The sequence below is a fragment of the Silene latifolia genome, chromosome Y, assembly GCF_048544455.1.
Source record: "Silene latifolia isolate original U9 population chromosome Y, ASM4854445v1, whole genome shotgun sequence".
NCBI lineage: Eukaryota > Viridiplantae > Streptophyta > Magnoliopsida > Caryophyllales > Caryophyllaceae > Silene > Silene latifolia.
This window is the reverse complement of record NC_133538.1, coordinates 129,927,245-129,942,389: the sequence shown is the minus strand read 5'-3', so window position 1 is coordinate 129,942,389 and position 15,145 is coordinate 129,927,245.

Here is a 15,145-nt window from a genome sequence, read left to right as displayed (position 1 = left end):
GGTCCCTCCTTTACGTTGTCTTGTGAGTTTTCCGCATCTCCAATCTTTCTCCTTTTTAGTTTGCATTTTCTTTCCTTAATTTTGAGTACAATGAGGGCATTTTACGGTTTGGTTTGGGGAGGTTATGCATCCATATCTGTGTCTGCGTGTTGTTTTTATTGCATTTTTGTTATCACATTTTATTTCTGTATGCATTGCTTGTTTATTTTCATAAAAATCAAAATCTCAAAAAATTTATGAAAATTCGAAAAATTCAAAAAAATTCACGTTTACTTTTGCATATAGGTTGAGTCGGAACGGTGGATTTCAATGATGATATTGCTCTATAATTTGTCTTTTTGCTTAAGCCTTGCGATTAATTAATATCTTTTAGTTTTGTCTTCTGCATATCTACGAGTTAATGTTGAAATACAGCTGAACAAATAGACTTGACCTGATTATTTTGGCAAACTACTTATAATTTCTAAGATTTAGAGCCTTATAAACTGGTGTCATTTATGACCAGTTCCATGTAGGATTGTGAGTAGTTACTCCTTGCATAACATGTATCATCAATTTGCACAAATATGAAATTCAATTGCTTTTTGCTTGCATACATTCGGGTTAGTGGTTGGTGTCACATGCAGGGAGGTGCTTACATTTTCCCTTTCTTTCATTTTTACCCAATTAACTCCACATTAGCCAAATTTGCCTGTTGACCCTTAACTACATCCAAATTTAGCCTGCCTTGTCAAGCTAGTTAGTGTATGTTTTTGCGGTATGTATTTTTTATATTGATCCGAATTTGGTTTGTATTGTATCGATTTGGAGTTGGTAGAAAGGAAAGAAGGAGGATGAAATGAAAAAAAAAAAAAAAAAAAGAAAAATAATAAAAAAAACCGTGGAAAAAGTGAAGGAAAGGTGGTTCTATATCCTTACTAACATATTCATATATGCATAAATTAATTTGTCATAAAATTAACTAATGATCTTATGCATGCAAACATTAAAACAAAGTAAGGAAGAAACATTATTCTTACATTGCAATATCGGTATATATGGGCACAAAAGAGTTCTCCTTCTCTTTTGTTCTTGAGCTATCCCTTAAATGGAAGAACAAACACCCAAGACCCAAGTGTAGGATCTCTCCCAAGGCTTTATACCCAAAGCTTTCTCTTAATTAAAACCAATATTATGAAGACTAGATAATACTAATTTTTGTGAGAAAATTGAACCAAAAATATGGTCTCCTATAGTACATAGGCACACGGTTTTGGAGAGGAGAAAATGAAGAGTTATTCTCACTTAAACTTCTTAAAGTTTCAGCATACTTATGAATGAATTATGGCTTGTATTATATAAGCAAATATAAGACAAAAGTAAGAAGAAAAACAACTCTTGGACTTCCTCTATGGACCGCCCAAATGATGAGGAATTGGAAGAGTTTATTCTCTTCTATGTTAGGCACTATTAATAATATGGATTCCATATTACATTTGTCAATTTGTCAATATGTTACATGTCATATGTCACATAAATTTGTTATGTATTTTTAACATATTAAAAATCAACGTATTAATTAAAATACGTCATATACAAAAATCGACTTAGTAATTCATAATTACTTGTACCAAAATATTTTGCCAATCATAAATCACAACAACTTGTATTTATAATTATTCATTCAATTTCAATTGTTTACTTAAACAATAATTTCATCTGAGTAAAGATACAATTCGATTACTCAGACCGTATCTCATCTAAATGAGACACGTAAATTTTACTTCCAAAATCGTCCGTCAATTTTCAAGTAATTTAATTAACTCGCAACATTATACGATTAATTAAATAATCAATTAAGAGTGTTGCCCTATAGGTATGACCTAGGGGATCAACGATCACCACCGTCGCACGACGTAATGTCAAACTCTAGTCGCCAATCATTACCGATATGTGTGGACCATTGACAGATAAATACTTCCCAAATGTATTCTTTAAAATGAGATTTAATAATGATATTTAAATCATATGATCGCACTGTTGTTGAGGACACATTTCCCAACAATCTCCCACTTGTCCTCGACAAGTGTGCGTCACCAATTCTCTTGTCCTATTACTATCTCCCACTCAATGCAAGGTGTCTTTCAGGTCGTACTTGCAAGTGATCATATCGTGAGTGGTTTCCTCGATCTGGAGAATAACTGATTGACCGGATTTATCCACCATGGATACATTCCGAGCGTGGCCACGCATTTCCAGTTCATTACTCCTCGAGTGGCCTTGAGATATTGTTATAACCCTGACAAAGGGGTGGACAATTCCTATCGCACTCATTCCCTTCGACTAGCCACAGCCATCATAACCCAAAATATGCCCATTTGACCCCATTTACGAAGGTCGTAGTAACACAAATCAAAGTTAATCTGAAACTGTGCCATCTTAGGAGAATAGTCTTTAGTCAAAAGAATCGACTCATTTGAATACTATAGCGACTCTCGCCACGACCGTGCTATATAAATTTGCAGAACTCTATAAGCGGTCATTAGGCCCGACAAAATGTTCTTAATGTCATCTGCCTATGTGATCGACTAGTCATCTCACATGACTGTATGGCACTTGAACATGCCATCAATCGCATCACACTCTAGTCACTTCGAGACGTCACCTCATACAAGTGACTATGGGCGAATACTATGTTAATCCGTGTCCACTTTAACGGGGTTCAATTGTCATTACAACCCGTTTGGATGTAACAAAGTATAATTAAGATAAAAGACAAATGTGATTATGAACATGAACAACACTTCTATTTCATTTCAAAATCTAACATAGACTTGGTACACGTTTAAGTCCCATGGACGTCATATGTCCATCATGTTTAGCCTGCGATAAAGGCTTGGTGAGCGGATCGGATATGTTGTCATCCGTCCCAACCTTACAAATCGCAATTTCCTTTCTTTCTATGAAATCTCTTATTACATGAAATTTTCTAAGTACGTGTCTAGATTTATTACTAGACTTTGGCTCTTTAGCTTGGAAGATCGTCCCACTATTATCACAGTAGAGAGTGATCGGATCATTAGTCAGAGGTACTACTTTTAGACCTTCCGTGAATTGCCTCGATCCACACAGCTTCCTTAGCGACCTCGATGCTTTGCAATGTACTCACCTCCGTTGTAGAATCCGCGATTCTGACTTCCTTGAAGCTTCTCCAAACTCGCACCACCATTGAGCATGAAAACGAAACCAACTTGTGATTTCATGTCATCTCTATCTGTTTGAAAACTTGAGTCCGTGTATCCATTAACACGCAGCTCGGTGTCTCCTCCAAACACTAAGATAGAGTCCTTAGTTCTTCTCAAGTACTTAAGGATGTTCTTGACGGCAATCCAGTGACTCTCACCTGGATTTCCTTGATATCTACTCGTCATACTCAAAGCATACGAGACATCAGGACGTGTGCATATCATGGCATACATGATAGATCCAATAGCGGAAGCATAAGGGATCTCATTCATGCGTTCAACATCATGGGGTTTGGAGGGAGATTGAGTCTTGCTCAATATCGTCCCGGTTACCATAGGTACCAAACCTCTTTTGGAATTTTCCATGCTGAATCGTCGAAGGATCTTATCAACATAAGACTCTTGACTTAGTGCCAATATCCTCTTGGATCTATCTCTATGGATCCGGATACCTAATATGCGTTGTGCTTCTCCTAAATCCTTCATTTGGAAGTGGTTACCTAACCACTTCTTAACTGAAGACAACATTGGAATATCATTTCCAATGAGTAGTATGTCATCTACATACAAGATTAGGAACACAACATTGCTCCCACTGAATTTCATGTATAAACATGGTTCCTCAACACTTCGAGTGAAACCATTCCCTATTATCACATGATTAAATCGATGATTCCAACTTCTTGATGCTTGCTTAAGACCATAAATGGATCTCTTAAGCTTGCACACCTTGTTAGGATTTTTAGAATCGACAAAACCTTCGGGTTGTATCATGTACACCTCCTCTTCTAAATGCCCATTTAGAAAAGCGTTTTGACATCCATTTGCCATATTTCATAATCATGAAATGCGGCAATCGCTAACAAAATCCGTATGGATCTTAGCATGGCTACGGGGGCGAAGGTCTCATCATAATGGAGACCTTGGACTTGGGTAAATCCTTTTGCCACTAGCCTAGCTTTGTAGACATCGTCATGTCCTTCTATGCCATTCTTGACTTTGAATATCCATTTGCATTGAAGGGTCTTTTCCCCTTTAGGCAAATCTACCAAGTCCCAAACTTGGTTTTCTAGCATAGAATCCATTTCGGATTTCATGGCTCCTAGCCATAAGGAAGAATTAGGACTAGAGATTGCGGCCTTGTAGGTGGCTGGTTCGTCACTTTCTAAAAGCAACACATCGAGCGTTCCATCTTCTTCGATAAGTCCCACATATCGATCGGGATGGCGTATAACACGACTCGTTCTTCTAAGTGGAGGAGAGACAACCGTGTTAGACGATGAAGGAACATCTTCTTGCGTCTCTATCTCGGTTTGTGGCTCTTGAACTTCATCAAGTTCAAAATTTCTCCCACTCTGTCTCTTAGAAATAAATTCTCTTTCTAAGAAGACAGCCTCACAAGACACAAACACTTTGTTTTCTTGAGGTTTGTAGAAGTAGTATCCTCGACAATTCGAGGGGTAACCTACAAAGGTGCATTTTTCGGATCTTGGGGCAAGCTTGTTGTCATGTTTAGTTTTGACGTAAGCATCACATCCCCAAATCTTCATATAGGATATATTTGGAATCCTTCCCGTCCACATCTCACATGGAGTCTTTTCAGTGGACTTTGTGGGACTATTGTTCAAAGATCTAATTGCGGTTTGAATCGCAAATCCCCAAAACGAGTTCGGTAACTCGGTTTGACTCATCATTGATCGAACCATATCAAGTAAGGTTCGATTTCTCCTTTCGGCAACACCATTGAGTTGTGGTGTTCCGGGTGGAGTGAGTTGTGATATAATACCACGACTTTTCAAGTGTGAATCAAATTCAAGACTAAGGTATTCTCCACCACGGTCGGATCGCAGTGCCTTAATCCTTTTGTTCAATTGGTTCTCTACTTCGTTTTGAAATTCTTTAAATTTCTCAAACGCTTCACTCTTATGCTTCATTAAATAGATATACCCATATCTACTCAAGTCATCGGTGAAGGTTATAAAGTAGTCATAATTACCACGAGCAAGGATGCTCATTGGTCCACATACATCGGTGTGTATGAGTCCCAATAGTTCACTAGCTCGTGTCCCTTTACCACTAAAAGGATTACGAGTCATTTTGCCAAGTAGGCAATATTCGCATGTACCATATGATTGAAAATCAAATGGTGTAATCACATTACTCGAAATTAATCTTTTGATGCGATTCTCGTTTATGTGACCTAATCGACAATGCCAAATGAACGCTTCACTTGGATCACTTGTTTTGAGTCTCTTTGACTGAATGTTATAAATATCATTGGTCGGATTTGAGGTCTCTAAAATGTAAATGCCATTGATAGAGGAAGCTTGGCCTATAACCAAGTCGTTCCTCGATATAGTACAACGATTGTTCTTAATGACAAAACAAAAACCATCCATGTCCAGCATGGCGATTGAGATAATATTTTTAGAGAGTGTAGGCACATAATAACAATTATGTAAATACAACTCAAATCCGTTAGGCAAAGCTAGAACATAAGTTCCTTTGGATTCGGCCGCTACTCGAGCTCCATTTCCAAGGCGAAGATCCACATCTCCCTTGCTAAGCCTTTCCACATCTCTTAAACCCTGTAAATGATTACAAAGGTGAGAACCACAACCGGTATCCAGTACCCATGTCGTAGTGGAAGTATAATTTATATCAATAACATAAATTTCCTTAGGAATTTTACCTTTTGGAGTGATAACTCCTTCCCTTATATTTCGCAAATATACGGGACAATTCCTAAGCCAATGTCCCATGCCATAGCAATAATGGCATTCATCATTAACTTGCCTGAAGTTTTTGATTTTCCTTCCCTTCTTTTTGAACCTTTTGCCTTTTGAAGCAAGAGCTTGATTGCTTGAGCTCCCACTAGCTTTGGCATCTTTATCTTCCTGAGATAAAGATCCTACAGATTGTGTGAGGTAGTCTTCCTGAGACGTGCTCATACGAGATCTGGTAGTAGTGGGTGGTTTAGAAGAAGTGATGAAGTTAAGGTTTCCATCCGAACCTATCCCACAATGAATTTCTCTAGTTGTGTCGAAATCATTTTTGGAGCAAACGTCGTCAAAAACATTGTGGTAAGACTCAATAGTTATTGGTGCGGTAGCGTCTGATGGATTCATTGTAATGCACTACAATTTACGGAGTAAAAGGAATTATTAACATTTGTCTTTTTAAATCATACTTGTGAATAAATTAACAAGATATGAGCATTTATATAGTGACCTCTACCCAACTATTATAAATGATTCCAAGACCCAAATTCATATCGACTCGAACACGGTGGGGCCGATACATCCTTTATCAATATAACTCGGTGGATTAACGTTTAATCGATTCTACTTTTAGAACTCTTGGTCGATAAAATTACATTAACATTTATCTTTAGCCCAAAACACATCGACAAGGGCACGGTGGGGCCGATACATCCCTTATCAAAAAACTTTTGTTGAGTTCAACCCAAATTTCGAATAAATGTGTCCATGATCCAAATCCACATCAACTTGGGCACGGTGTGGCCGATACATCCCTTATCAACATGAATTCGGTGGATTAGACATTTATCACCCACTTCCCCTACGTAACAAGGTTTGTACCCCGGTGTGGCCGAGTGCACTCCCTCACGAAATAGGTTTTCATGGTTTCTACTATTTGGTAAGGCTATATCTCAATTGATTGTTTTAGCGAGAGGTCATGTCAATTTATTATCTATCACGTTTTAAGTGAACTAAAGCGGTGAACTACGATAATTGTAATTGACACGGTCGAAGGACTCGATTAGAACGATGCATGTTTTAGTTATGGCGATTTAGCGATGCATGCGACATAAATAAAATGCAAAACATAAAAAAATCCTAGTATGGCCTTCCTAGAAAATAGAAAACTGATTAACTGTTACATATTCGGAAACCAACTCCATTGGTCCCTTGAACTTCGGTTGTGGCACGCATCTCGAGGTAACACCGTCTTTATGCATCGCCATCTTTAGGAAATCCATCTTTAGGAACTCCGGGATGAATTAAAATTACATAATGAATTACATAATTCCTATTATACATTTGTAACTATAATAAAATAAATCTATTAAATTACAAGACGGTGATACGAGATCACATAAAAATTACAACCGAATCGATATTCCCATACATTTCGGGTAATACCAATTAAAAATCTAAGGCCATACTAAGTAAAATTACATAATTCAAAATTACATAAATAAAAGACATTCAACAATTGAAATATGCAGCATTATAATATGTATGAACATGCCCAATTTTATGCTAAATCGCCTTTAAATTTGCCAATATCATATATTACTCGGTTTTTACGGATTTGCGTGATTCAACATTTTACAATCACCAAAAATACATAAATTCATATTTATGCATAAGTTAATTACCCTAACTGTTTAGGACTCAAAATTTAGTCTTCACTAATAATTTGACCATAATTAACTCATATTTGTTCATAATGGACTTAAAATTATAATAAAATGCTATAAACTTCAAATAAATCATAAAAATTTCAAATAAATTCAAAATTTGAAATTTAAACTCATGAACATTCTGGAAAAATACCATGACACTCATAATGTTCAGAAACTTAGGTTAAAAATTTCGAAAATTATCCGGAAAAACAATGTTGCGGTTTTATCGATTTTAACTAAAACAAACATAAAAATATGAGAAAAATTATTTTCATCAACTTTTCAATTTTAGATCTGAAAAACATAATAAAAAGCAACATGTGACGTTTTTCCTTAGTCATGAAGTATGTTTTAGCAATTTTTACTAAAAATGTCACTATTTATGCTATTTTTCTTCAAAAATTCATAAATCATGCATAAAGACTTCTATATAGCCAATTATTTTACACACATCTTGTAAAATTGCATGTGACAACATACTAAATTTATATGACCAGAATCGAAATTTATCTCATATTAACCTATTTTTCACCAAAAAACGAATTTAATAATAAAAAATTCATTTTTCGAGCATAAAAACTCATAAAATTATGAAAAATTCCAGATCATCTAATAATAATATATGTGAAAACATATCCAAAAATAACTGAAAAATTCGAAGTTTAGCTAATTTTCGTCCAAAAATGGCATTTTTATCATAAAAATCACATTTTAATGCCAATATTATATAATATGAACAGTAAAATCCGTAAATTAACCAAAAAATCCTAAAATTCATTTTAGGACCAGAAACATATCATGCAAGAATTAATTTCGTGATATATCATAATAACACAAATTTACAAGTTTTATATGTTAATCGTATAACTCGGAAAAACTATAACCGATTTGCATGCAAACAACCATTGCTCTGATACCAATTGAAGGAAAGGTGGTTCTATATCCTTACTAACATATTCATATATGCATAAATTAATTTGTCATAAAATTAACTAATGATCTTATGCATGCAAACATTAAAACAAAGTAAGGAAGAAACATTATTCTTACATTGCAATATCGGTATATATGGGCACAAAAGAGTTCTCCTTCTCTTTTGTTCTTGAGCTATCCCTTAAATGGAAGAACAAACACCCAAGACCCAAGTGTAGGATCTCTCCCAAGGCTTTATACCCAAAGCTTTCTCTTAATTAAAACCAATATTATGAAGACTAGATAATACTAATTTTTGTGAGAAAATTGAACCAAAAATATGGTCTCCTATAGTACATAGGCACACGGTTTTGGAGAGGAGAAAATGAAGAGTTATTCTCACTTAAACTTCTTAAAGTTTCAGCATACTTATGAATGAATTATGGCTTGTATTATATAAGCAAATATAAGACAAAAGTAAGAAGAAAAACAACTCTTGGACTTCCTCTATGGACCGCCCAAATGATGAGGAATTGGAAGAGTTTATTCTCTTCTATGTTAGGCACTATTAATAATATGGATTCCATATTACATTTGTCAATTTGTCAATATGTTACATGTCATATGTCACATAAATTTGTTATGTATTTTTAACATATTAAAAATCAACGTATTAATTAAAATACGTCATATACAAAAATCGACTTAGTAATTCATAATTACTTGTACCAAAATATTTTGCCAATCATAAATCACAACAACTTGTATTTATAATTATTCATTCAATTTCAATTGTTTACTTAAACAATAATTTCATCTGAGTAAAGATACAATTCGATTACTCAGACCGTATCTCATCTAAATGAGACACGTAAATTTTACTTCCAAAATCGTCCGTCAATTTTCAAGTAATTTAATTAACTCGCAACATTATACGATTAATTAAATAATCAATTAAGAGTGTTGCCCTATAGGTATGACCTAGGGGATCAATCGATCACCACCGTCGCACGACGGAATGTCAAACTCTAGTCACCAATCATTACCGATATGTGTGGACCAGTTGACAGTATAAATACTTCCCAAATGTATTCTTTAAAATGAGATTTAATAATGATATTTAAATCATATGATCGCACTGTTGTTGAGGACACATTTCCCAACAAAAAGAAACAGAAAAAGAACAAATTAAAGAAATCGGAAAAAAAAAAATCTGAAAAAATGGAAAAATGTTTGTTGACGGTTTCACTCCTATGCTTTATTTATATCTATTGAGGAATATGTTCATTTCGGTTTGGTGAGTTTTGGTGCCAAATGAAGGGCATGTGCTTAATTCTATAATTGAGTAAGAATCGGATGTTGTTATTTGGTTCTGTTTAGGTACTAGTTTGGCCGCCTATACCTCCACATTCCCATAATTGCTTTGCCTTTTCTTTTCCATTGCCTCACTTTATCATACTTTTGTAAGCCCTCAGCTTTGACAGAACCTTGTTTGGTTGGAATGTATGTACGGTAGCTGGAATTGTCTATCATATTAGTTGCATGCATGTTTATGTGGGTCGAAGTTTAGGCGAGCGACTATTTTCTATCTCTCTTACATTTAATTGCTTACCCTTTGCTTCATGAGAGAAGAGTGACCCGTGAGAGTCCATCATTAAAGGTCTTGTAAGGTCGACAGTTCAGCTTTATTATAAACATCCTACAATTCGTTTGCATTTGACTGTTTTGCTATAAGTATCAGTTGTTTGCATTAAATTGGTTTAAGTGAGAATTCGTAGCTAGCTCTGAGCTTTCTTTTCCATTCCATTAGTTTGCATTTAGTTTACTCGAGGACGAGTAAAGGTTTGGTTTGGGGAAATTTGATACGTGCATTTTATATGGTCTTTTTAAGCCTCTTTTTATATAGTTTTATGCTTCAAAATGCCCCGAATATTCTTCTTTGGTTTGTTTTGCTTTATTTGTAGGAATGGACCCGGAAGTGGTGGAATCAAGCCTTTTAATCGTTCATTTTGCATGCATTTGGAGGATGAGTAGATTTGGAGCGGAAATACCGCTGTTATGGGATGCGTGAAGTCATTTCGGGAGCTAAATAACCAAGTCAAAGCTGAAATCAACGAAATAAGTGGCTGGTTGAGTCCAAGTCATTCGATCGAAAGCTTTTCTGATCGATCGAGTGGTTTTAAGAGAAGAAGTCCTCGATCGAATGGAATTTTATGTTCGATCGAATTGTGCTGTTTAAAATGGCTCGATCGAGTAATTCTCTATTAAGCTCGGGCCTTTTAAGTTTTATTTCGTTTCTAGGTCAAATAAATTGTATTTCCTATAAATAGGAAGACGACATATCACTTTGACACACCACTTGATACATTAATCTTTTCCCTTTATCTCTGTTGAACACTGCCTTTCTTCCGGATCTTATTTAGTAATTCTTTCTCTATTCTCTCTTTATTTGTAATGTTATTTACTTCTTCATCTTCTACTTTTATTTATTATGTCTAGCTAATTTCCCTGCTAGAATTTAGGGGAGTCAGTGAACTGATGTTAATGGCTAATTAGGTTTACAGATCGTTCATTGTTGTTAAGTCTATGTTGTTAATCACTGCCTTAAACTGTATCTAGCTATTTGAATCGATGCACTTAGCTTATTTAATTTTGGTAAACCTTAACCTAGACCGGAAGGTTGGAAGGGGTGAGACCCGCAGTGAAAAATAGGATGCTTTAGTAAGGGCGGAAGCTAAGCTAATAGTATCTTAGGGCGAATTGAGACCGGAAGGAGATATTCGTTGCCCCTTCGACCGACACATCGACTGATCTGTGACCTTAGCTGCAATTAACTGACATTCATTGATGAACCGACAATCCTAGTTTTTTTTTCTCTCTTATTAATTCCTCTTAACCTTTTCTCTTGCCTTAATCTTATTAGTTTAGTTAAATCAATTAAAACCCTTATCCTGTGACCATAGACAGGCCGAATTGACAAGTAGATAGTGACCGCCTCCCTGTGGAGATCGACCCTACTTACCGCTGATTTCTGTTAGTAGTAGCTAAGTATTTATTTTTGGTACCTGACGACGGTATCAAGGCGCAAGCTGGCAGATTGCCAACCTGTAGTGATGCAAGATCCTTTGCACCAGAGGAGGGAAGGGGAAAGACAAACCCTGGGTAAAAGGATACTCGTACAGGCATACCCAACCGGGATTATGGGCATCCGGCGCCTCCCCAGGCTGAGGAATGTGAATCTCGACCTCCTGCCCAAGGCCAAACCTCTCTCTCTCTCATCTCCTCGAGGGGGTGTCACCAAAGCTGGAATCGCACAGATAGTGATCTGCGAGGATCCCAGAGGATCGGAAGGGAGAGAGAGCAGCAGCAGATGGACCCCTATAGGGAGAAGGAGGAGGAACGGTACGGCGGATAGACTTTTTTACCATGATAGCGAAGTTTAAAGGGGAAAAAATTAAGAGAGAGAATAGAAAGTGAGGAGTTTACCTGGTGGATAGGGAGACTTTATAAGGGAGGGAGAGTGAAGGGTTTATAGGAAAGGGGTAATATGGACGGGAATAAAGGAAGTGGAGGGGGAGGGGTGTATTTATAACCAAAAGGAGTTAGGAGAGGGAGTTAAGAGAGGAAGTTAAGGGAAGGAGTTAGGAGAGGGAGTTATTGAGAGGAAGTTAAGGGAGGGAGTTAGGTTGGGAGGGGATCGAAGGAAAGGAGACGTGGGGGAGGTGGGGAGTTATTGAGAGGAAGTGACTGATTAGACCTCTAACGGTCAGACTCAATGGATAAGAATGCAAGTGGGCTGATGTCACACTATGACATCACCACTACATGCAGCGTCAGGAGGGAAGCAACTCCCAGCATCCATCGAGCAAAACCAGAACCTGGGAGTTGCTTGGGGGTAATTTTAAGGAAAAAATACCCTCTCATTTTCATCATGACGTGGCAACTCGCAATTGGATAAAGTAAAGGCACACGGATCAGTAACCAAGGCAGGAGGCTGCTAGACGCAAGGAAGAACAAGGGGGGATGAACCTAGACATTCAAGTGATACAAAGGCCACGTTTGAATTAAATAACAAACAGCCAGCAGGAACGTTGAAATGATTAGTAGGAACATTGCAGCGATCAGCAGAAGCTTTGACAAAGTCAGCAACCACTTCCTATTTCATAGGAAGTGGAGCGTATTGTTAAGCATATGTAGGGAGCATGTGCAATGACTCAAAGAAGGGCTATAAAAGAGCAATAAACATCAGATTCAAGGCATTCATCATTGGCTCCACTCGAAGAAATATCATTCGCCACCTGAAACAAATAATATCATCTACACACTTAGAAATTAATACATCGTTCATCTCAATTGTACTTAGTCGTTTGGAGATCACTGTTGTACCTCCTGATCATTCCAGCTAGGTTCACCCTCGGATACTATTACTACTAGTGGATCATTGGTGGGATACCATTTTCACCCGCGGTTTTTCCCACATTTTGGGTTTCCCGCGTCACCATTTTGCTTGTGTCACTTGTCTCTCTTTCTTTTTTGTTTGTCTTTCTTTTGAACTAGTTGTTTACTTTCGTTCTCGCTATATTCTTATTACCGATCTACTTAAGTCCTTAATATCGTATTTTAATTGGAATAGCCGCATTGACTCACAAATCTCTAGTCGGTAAAATCTTACCAAAACACAATTCATGCAACACGATACCGAATACAAAGGATAAGAATTAAGACAACTTGGAAATGGATAGAAATTTTCCCGACATTTCAAATTGATAAAAAACACTTCGAAAACAACTATGATATGGTCTCACTTGAGCTTTTATTCGTTTACTCAAACTCAACTTTCCGGAATAATGAAATCTATGTGAAATTTTGCAACTATAAAACTCCAATTAAATGATCAGAAACAAATTATCAAACTCTTAGCATTATTACATAAAGAATGAATCCAAAAATCAAAATTTTCGGTGTACTACTACCCTTTTGACAATTGAGCGATTATAAGACAAATTCTCTAGTTTGAATGAATACAACACATTATCGAGAAGAATGGAGGAAGCATGCGACAACCAAACAGAGAATTAAGCGTGAAAATCAAAATCCGGGTATACTTACTACTTATTTTCGACATCTTGAGAGCCTTTAAAACGAAAATTATCGACGTAAGTCTCCACAAAGCTTCATGGTGAAGGATTAAAATAATATGGGACAATTAAACCATGTCATGAGCATAAAAATCAAAATCTAGCCATGTCCACCATGGAGTTTTCGAAAATTTTAGTCATATTTTAGGATGAAATCTTCGATTTAAGACACGTATAGAATTATCCATAAAGATTATAGCTTTATAACACTATTAGACAACCTTTTTAAAGTGTGAAAGTCAAAATTTGGTCAAATGCATAATGGGTTTCGAAATTTTGGGTGACAAATTTTTTTTAAAGTGAAATTTTCATCTTAAAACAATGTATATACTTATTAACAAAGAATATAGACTTATAGCATGACTAAACCAAGTTTTATACATGAAAAATCATATTTTAGGCATGAAGTTCATGAAATTTCGAAATTTGAAGATAAAATTTTAAGGCAAAAAATTCACATGTAAGACAAGATCTATCAATGGTTAAGCCTTTGTTGATCAACTAAATCCAACAACAAGCACCAATAGTCCAATTATTGATTCAAGAACAAAATTTTCGAGTTCATTAAAGGTGAGCAAGATTTCAACATAAAAGTTTGATTTTTGACAACAATAATGATGTAGAAAGTTAATTACAACCATGAATTAAACAAAACATGCATATAATTCATTAAACTTGAAGTAAATTAGTGGAGGTCTAAATAAAAATCAAATTGGGGAACAATGAAGAAAGACGAACATACTTACATTATTAAATTAGAAGATATGAATGAAGAAAGGTGGAGTAGTAATGAAGTTTTGGAATTATTTTTAGAGGAATTTTGGTGTTGAAGTTATGAGGTGAAACGAAGAAATGAAGAAGATAAGGGTGAGCAAAAAGAAAATTTCAAATGGTTGACCACAGTTTTGAAAATATACTAAGGTTAGTACAACTATACAATTAATCATAAGAACAATACAAACACAATAAGTTCATACGATCAAACAATACCCCTCCATCAACTCCGAACTCCATAGTAACCTATGTCGGAATCGCAGAGCAGACACCAATGGCTCTCATCGCAACGAGTTGCCGGGTTCCCATCGCAACAAGTAACCCACCCCTGCCAATGTCAGACCGCAGCACTGAACATCAAAAGCCCCGCTCATCGCAATGAGCGAACCCAAATCCTTAATGTACACATTCCCTAGTGATGGGAGTCACAAGAGGCGATACCTGAGGGTGAAACAATCTCCCAACATGGCTCCACAATATCATCCACAACTCCTCCATCCTCCAATATCAATAATAATCACAATAATATAATCACACAAATCCAGGAATCACATCAATCTCACAATTAACTATATAATCATACTGAGTAGGGAAACCCTACCTTGCTAGCAATCCGAAATCAGCAATCAATCAGTTAGAAACGCTCCTCTACGAAGTCGTCACCT